This window comes from Nerophis ophidion, linkage group LG13 (assembly GCF_033978795.1).
Source record: "Nerophis ophidion isolate RoL-2023_Sa linkage group LG13, RoL_Noph_v1.0, whole genome shotgun sequence".
NCBI lineage: Eukaryota > Metazoa > Chordata > Actinopteri > Syngnathiformes > Syngnathidae > Nerophis > Nerophis ophidion.
In genome coordinates this window covers 4,467,756-4,475,941 of record NC_084623.1, presented here as the reverse complement: position 1 = coordinate 4,475,941, position 8,186 = coordinate 4,467,756, and positions in this window count along the sequence as shown.

The window sequence follows — 8,186 nt, the reverse complement described above, 5'->3', positions numbered from 1 at the left end:
GTATATATATATATACAGTATATATATATAGACTGTATATATATACAGTACATATATAAAGTCTATATATATATATATATATATACAGTATATATATATAGACTGTATATATATATATATATATATATACAGTACATATATAAAGTCTATATATATACTGTATATATATATATATATATATATATATATATATATATATATATATATATATATATATATATATATATATATATATCCATCCTTTTTCTACCGCTTTGTCCCTTTCGGGGTCGCGGGGGGTGCTGGTGTCTATCTCAGCTGCACTTTGGGCGGAAGGCGGTGTACAATCTGGACAAGTCGCTACCTCGTCGCAGGGCCAAAACTGATAGACATATATATATATATATATATATATATATATATATATATATATATATATATATATATATATATATATATATATATATATATATATATATATATATATATATATATAGGTTGGACACAAACCTTCATAATTAAAAGAATAAATTATGAAAATGGTAAAAGATGGGGAGTAATATACATTCTATCTTTGAATTTGGTTTCTGTAGGAGGACAAACATGACAAAAACTTTCATAATTAAAAAAAAAAAAAGAAAAATGATTAAAAAAAAGCAAAAAGCATATTTTACCCAGATAAAATAAAAGTGTGGCCACATTTAATGAGGTGTGGCCTGGGAATAAGAATCAGCCCCTGGTCCCAAGTGAGCACATACAGACCTGCACACAACATTGTTTTGTCCAAAGTGAGCTGGAAGTTTCCAGCAAGGAGGAGAAGAAGCAGAGTGGTGTCATGAGTGTGATATTTATGTTGAAATACTCAAGCTATGCCCAATAAATCAGAAACACGAGGAGCAACGCCTGCTAGCTGCAGTCAGTCCAATCTCTCCAAGCACGTATGCTGCTTTTTTTTTCCACTTTCATTTATGTTGTCCCAACTCTGACCTTTGACCCCGTGCTCTCTGACCTCGTCAAAAGATGACGACTTTCTGACTGTTCCCAAACTTATTTTGATGTCTTTTCTCCCCCTGACCTGAACTAATCCCCCCGTGACCGCTGCATGTTGGACTGTTTGCACACCTTTGCTACTAGCGTGTTTTCTTGGAGTTAGCACGTACAGTACGTGTTGGCGCCACATCCTACCTTCCCTGCGGGCCACGGTCCTGTTTTCTCTTCAAACACCGAGCATAACTAGCATTTCTCCGGCAGCTCAGACGTTTTGTGGTATTTTTATTCTGTAGCCGTTTTGTTTTGGTAACTTAAAGCAAAGTAAGTCAGTCCAAACATGAGGTTTCTGACAGGCAATGATAACAAAATTGAATTATATTATTAGGAAGTGATAACACACACATATATATATATATATATATATATATCCATCCATTTTGTACAACTTATTCCCTTTGGGGTCGCGGGGGGCGCTGTAGCCTATCTCAGCTACAATCAGGTGGAAGGCGGCGTACACCCTGGACAAATCGCCACCTCATCGCAGGGCCTATATATATATATATATATATATATATATATATATATATATATATATATATATATATATATATATATATATATAAATATATATATATCCATCCATCCATTTTCTACCGCGTATTCCCTTTCGGGGTCGTGGGGGGCGCTGGCGCCAATATCAGCTACAATCGGGCGGAAGGCGGGGTACACCCTGGACAAGTCGCCACCTCATCGCAGGGCCTATATATATATGTATATATATATCCATCCATTTTGTACAACTTATTCCCTTTGGGGTCGCGGGGGGCGCTGTAGCCTATCTCAGCTACAATCAGGTGGAAGGCGGCGTACACCCTGGACAAGTCGCCACCTCATCGCAGGGCCTATATATATATATATATATGTATATATATATATATATATATATATATATATATATATATATATATATAAATATATATATATATCCATCCATCCATTTTCTACCGCGTATTCCCTTTCGGGGTCGTGGGGGGCGCTGGCGCCAATATCAGCTACAATCGGGCGGAAGGCGGGGTACACCCTGGACAAGTCACCACCTCATCGCAGGGCCAACACAGATAGACAGACAACATTCACACTCACATTCACACACTAGGGACCATTTAGCATATATATATATATATATATATATATATATATATATATATATATATATATATATATATATATATATATATATATACAGTATACAGTATATGCATATATATGTACATATATATACATACGTATATTTAAAAAAAAAAAAATTCAACTATCTATCGACACCGTGATGAGTATCGAAACCGAAAGTTAACAAATGGATACGTGTGTGTGTGCGTGCGTGCTTGTGTGACAGTGCTTAGACGTCGAAACCGGCTGACCTCATCATGTCACATCTCTTCCCGCATAACAAAAGCGAAATCCTAAGGCGTTTTATTCTGCTTCAAGGCGGAAATTATTCCTCTCACAAACATCACCTGATTGTGCATCTTTTTACTCTGCACAGCCCATTTCTTCGAGAGGATATGTCTTCTTCTTATGCACACACACACACACACACACACACACACACACACGCACACACACACACTAACGCCAAACAAAAAGCTTCCCATGAAAGAAAGGCGGAGGCTTAAAAAAGGACTTAAGTCAAGGTGACAGTCAGCAGCTGTAAGAAAAGACACACACACATCAGCCACAATGATCATGAATCCAAGTATCTTGACTTCTTTCCTGCGTGTCAGCCACCAAACATCACAACATTTCTAGTCATGCGTTGAAGGCAAATAACAAGATGACATGTTTGCCACGTTTGTTTTCCCCCGATGAATCTGTCCGCTGGTGATAGTCATCCCCCTTCTCCTTTCACACAGGACGACGCTGCCAATGAAGGATTCTTCCTGACTGGCTGTGGTCCCACTTTCTGTTGGGTTAGGTCATGGTTCCTGGCCCCGGTTCTGGGTTAGTTTACGGGTTCTTCCGGGAAGGGCTGCGCACTCGATAGTCCCATGACTAATATTTAGTCATGTTTACACTCACAACGGTTCTATCTTAAAGGGGAACTGACACTTTTTCTTTTTTTAGGGGGGAGGGTGGACTTTCCCCATCATCTGTAAGGCAAGAACACTTCCCGGTAACAGTTCGAGATGCTACCTCAGTAGAAGCATTTAAGTCTCACCTTAAAACTCATCTGTATACTCTAGCCTTTAAATAGACCTCCTTTTTAGACCAGTTGATCTGCCGCTTCTTTTCTTTCTCCTATGTCCCCCCCTCCCTTGTGGAGGGGGTCCGGTCCGATGACCATGGATGAAGTACTGACTGTCCAGAGTCGAGACCCAGGATGGACCGCCCGTCGGGACCCAGGATGGACCGCTCGCCTGTATCGGTTGGGGACATCTCTACGCTGCTGATCCGCTTGAGATGGTTTCCTGTGGACGGGACTCTCACTGCTGTCTTGGAGCCACTATGGATTGAACTTTCACAGTATCATGTTAGACCCGCTCGACATCCATTGCTTTCGGTCCCCTAGAGGGGGGGGGGTTGCCCACATCTGAGGTCCTCTCCAAGGTTTCTCATAGTCAGCATTGTCACTGGCGTCCCACTGAATGTGAATTCTCCCTGCCCCCTGGGTGTGAGTTTTCCTTGTCCTTTTGTGGGTTCTTCCGAGGATGTTGTAGTCGTAATGATTTGTGCAGTCCTTTGAGACATTTGTGATTTGGGGCTATATAAATAAACATTGATTGATTGATTGATTCTTTTTATGCATTCTAAATGGTAAAAAACAGCAAGTAAGAGGTGGCTAACAAGGCAGTTAAAGGGAGTAAAGACTTGTGACAAAAAACTGCATATACATGCCATGACTTGGATATTAACCAAGTATTAGTGATATTTTTATAATAGGCGCTAACGTCAAGGAACTACTTTTAAAGCTAATTAGCTTATGCTGCTGCATCGCCTCTGAGTAAGTGAAAGTTAATTCTGGATCGATAAATCATGCCTCTCGCGTGGAGAGTAGAAGGTTGTGGACATAAAGCCACAATTTGGTCAACTTTGACGTCCAACTAAGACCCGGAGATGGCGACAAAGTAATGACAAATAATTTGTGAGTTTTTTTGTTACTTTTAACTGCACAGAATTAATGATTAATTATTGATCTAAAGGGGAAGATAAAAAAAAACATCCCATCGGTCAGCATTCCAGTGAGAGCAGACATTGTACAGTACGTGATTGTTTTATTATGTTGATAGTTTGTAGTGGTATCAAAAATATATATATATATATATATCCATCCATTTTCTACCGCTTATTCCCTTTGGGGTCGCGGGGGGGCGCTGGTGTCTGTCTCAGCTACAATCGGGCGGAAGGCAGGGTACACCCTGGACAAGTGGCCACCTCATTGCAGGGCTATATATATATATATATATATATTTATAGATAGATAGATAGATCATCCTCCTTGTATTCAGGCTCAAAAACAGAAGTTTCTGGATCATCGTTTGTCCAAAGTCGTCTTTGTTGTCCCTCATCAAGTCTGCCATGATTAGTAGTCTTATTTTCTTAAGGAAAAATGTACGTTGTGATGCCTTTGTGACATTAATACGCCGCCGTATGTTCAAAATTAGCAAAACAAGTAAATATTACATACTATCATCAATGTTATGTATTTACTTACAGCGTGTATATACAACTTTAATGTATGTTTTTGGATATTTGAAAAGTGCTTTGAATGCAGAACAGATCAAATTAGCTGCATGGGTGTACTCCGCCTTCCGCCCGATTGTAGCTGAGATAGGCGCCAGCACCCCCCACCACCCCAAAAGGGAATAAGCGGTAGGAAATGGATGGATGGATGGGTTAGCCACGTTTTGAATTTTCAATTTTAGAATGTATAAAAAAAGAAAAACGTCTGTTCTTGTCCTACCTTACCTTCATTGTTAGCTGACTTTTGCTAGTATTTATTTATGATTTAGAATGCATAAAAGAAGAAAAACATGTGTTCTTGTCCTACGTTACCTTGTCTTACCTTACCTTCAATGTTAGCTGACTTTTGCTAGTGATTATTTACGATTTAGAATGCATAAACAAAAAAAAACATCTGTTCTTGTCCTACGTTGCCTTGTCTTACCCTACTTTATTGTTAGCTGACTTTTGCTAGTGCTTATTTACGATTTAGAATGCATTAAAAAAAAAATCTGTTTTTGTGCTACGTTACCTTGTCTTACCTTACTTTTATTGTTAGCTGACTTTTGCTAGTGCTTATTTACGATTTAGAATGCATAAACAAAAAAAAATATCTGTTCTTGTCCTACGTTACCTTGTCTTACCCTACTTTTATTGTTAGCTGACTTTTGCTAGTGCTTATTTACGATTTAGAATGCATAAAAGAAGAAAAACATGTGTTCTTGTCCTACGTTACCTTGTCTTACCCTACTTTCATTGTTAGCTGACTTTTGCTAGTGCTTATTTACGATTTAGAATGCATAAACAAATAAAACATCTGTTCTTGTCCTACGTTACCTTGTCTTACCCTACTTTTACTGGTAGCTGACTTCTGCTAGTGCTTATTTACGATTTAGAATGCATAAAAGAAGAAAAACATGTGTTCTTGTCCTAGGTTACCTTGTCTTACCTTACCTTCATTGTTAGCTGACTTTTGCTAGTGCTTATTTAAGATTTAAAATGCATAAACAAAGAAAGACATCTGTTCTTGTCCTACGTTACCTTGTTTTACCCTACTTTCATTGTTAGCTGACTTTTGCTAGTGCTTATTTACGATTTAGAATGCATAAAAAAAGAAAAAAAATCAGTTTTTGTTCTACATTACCTTGTCTTGCCTTACTTTCATTGTTAGCTGATTTTGCTAGTGCTTATTTACGATTTAGAATGCATAAACAAAAAAAACATCTGTTCTTGTCCTACGTTACCTTGTCTTACCCTACTTTTATTGTTAGCTGACTTTTGCTAGTGCTTATTTACGATTTAGAATGCATAAACAAAAAAAAAACATCTGTTCTTCTCCTACGTTACCTTGTCTTACCCTACTTTCATTGTTAGCTGACTTTTGCTAGTGCTTATTTAAGATTTAGAATGCATAAACAAAGAAAGACATCTGTTCTCGTCCTACGTTACCTTGTCTTACCCTACTTTTATTGTTAGCTGACTTTTGCTAGTGCTTATTTACGATTTAGAATGCATAAACAAAAAAAAACATCTGTTCTTGTCCTACATTACCTTGTCTTACCCTACTTTTATTGTTAGCTGACTTTTGCTAGTGCTTATTTACGATTTAGAATGCATAAAAGAAGAAAAACATGTGTTCTTGTCCTACGTTACCTTGTCTTACCTTACCTTCAATGTTAGCTGACTTTTGCTAGTGTTTATTTATGATTTAGAATGCATAAAAGAAGAAAAACATGTGTTCTTGTCCTACGTTACCTTGTCTTACCTTACCTTCATTGTTAGCTGACTTTTGCTAGTGTTTATTTATGATTTAGAATGCATAAAAGAAGAAAAACATGTGTTCTTGTCCTACGTTACCTTGTCTTACCTTACCTTCATTGTTAGCTGACTTTTGCTAGTGATTATTTAAGATTTAGAATGCATAAACAAAGAAAAACATCTGTTCTTGTCCTATGTTACCTTGTCTTACCTTATCTTCATTGTTAGCTGACGTTTGCTAGTGTTTATTTATGATTTAGAATGCATAAAAGAAGAAAAACATGTGTTCTTGTCCTACGTTACCTTGTCTTACCTTTCCTTCTTTGTTAGCTGACTTTTGCTAGTGTTTATTTATGATTTAGAATGCATAAAAGAAGAAAAACATGTGTTCTTGTCCTACGTTACCTTGTCTTACCTTACCTTCATTGTTAGCTGACTTTTGCTAGTGATTATTTAAGATTTAGAATGCATAAACAAAGAAAAACATCTGTTCTTGTCCTATGTTACCTTGTCTTACCCTACTTTTACTGTTAGCTGACTTCTGTTAGTGCTTATTTACGATTTAGAATGCATAAAAGAAGAAAAAAAATCTGTTTTTGTCCTACATTACCTTGTCTTACCTTACTTTTATTGTTAGCTGACTTTTGCTAGTGCTTATTTACGATTTAGAATGCATAAACAAAGACAAAATGTAGGTGTTGTTGTCCTACATGAGGATTGTGAATGATTGGCAACATTCCAACAAACAAATAGTCAGTTTGTCAGATGTTTGCGGGATGTTCCACCAATCAGAGTTCCAAAGGAGCAGTAAGACTTGGCCTTGCAGGTCTCTGAAGGCGGCCCACTAGCCAGTCACCAGGACCGCGTCCCTGAATCCCTGGCACTTGACCCCAATCAGAGAAGCCGGCGACACGGAGGAAGGGGGGCAGTAGATCAGCCTGTCACTTGTCCTCACATGTGGGCTTTGATCCCACTGATGTAGGACTCTAATGTGTGCACCACAGGGGGGAGACACCCAGGAACGGGTAGGAAAAGGTAGCTCAATTTGATCCTCAAATCAAAATATTGGTACTAGTGATTTGAGATAATGTGTGTCATGACCTGGATCACTAGTTTCTATTCCTGGTCTCCCGGTTTTGAGTAAAAGAACCTTTTAGGAGGAAAAAAGAGGGATATATTTGTCGGTATTGATGACATATTCCTCGATAGTAGGCGTAGTTGGAGGGATACGCAGGATGAGATGACAACTACGTCACCTTTAAATACATGCCAGGAATGTACACTATGCTGTGTTTCATGTACTTGCAAATACACACACACTGTATAGCATTAGGCACTAAGTCCCAGAAAAATCACAAGATTACTTCATCTCTACAGAACTGTTTCATGAGGGGTTCCCTCAATCATCAGGAGACTTTAATGGAAGCATTCACATACAATGGTTTATATAGGGCACAGAGTGGGTGGGTACAGGCAGGCGTAGGGGCGTGGTGATTGGCTCATGTGTTACCTAGGAGGTGTTTCCGTCTGTGACGGCATGCTGATATAATTTCACTGCACTTGTTGAGGGATGACAGGTCTGGGTGGTATATAAAAAAACAGTTTCTCTTTTAAGCATAGGTTGCATCTTTTATTACCACTGTTGTAAGGTGTACTGGATGCAAGAATTTGCCATGTTATTGAATATTCAACATTATTGTATTTGAGGTTCCAAATGTGTTTGCTGAGTTCTGTAGAGT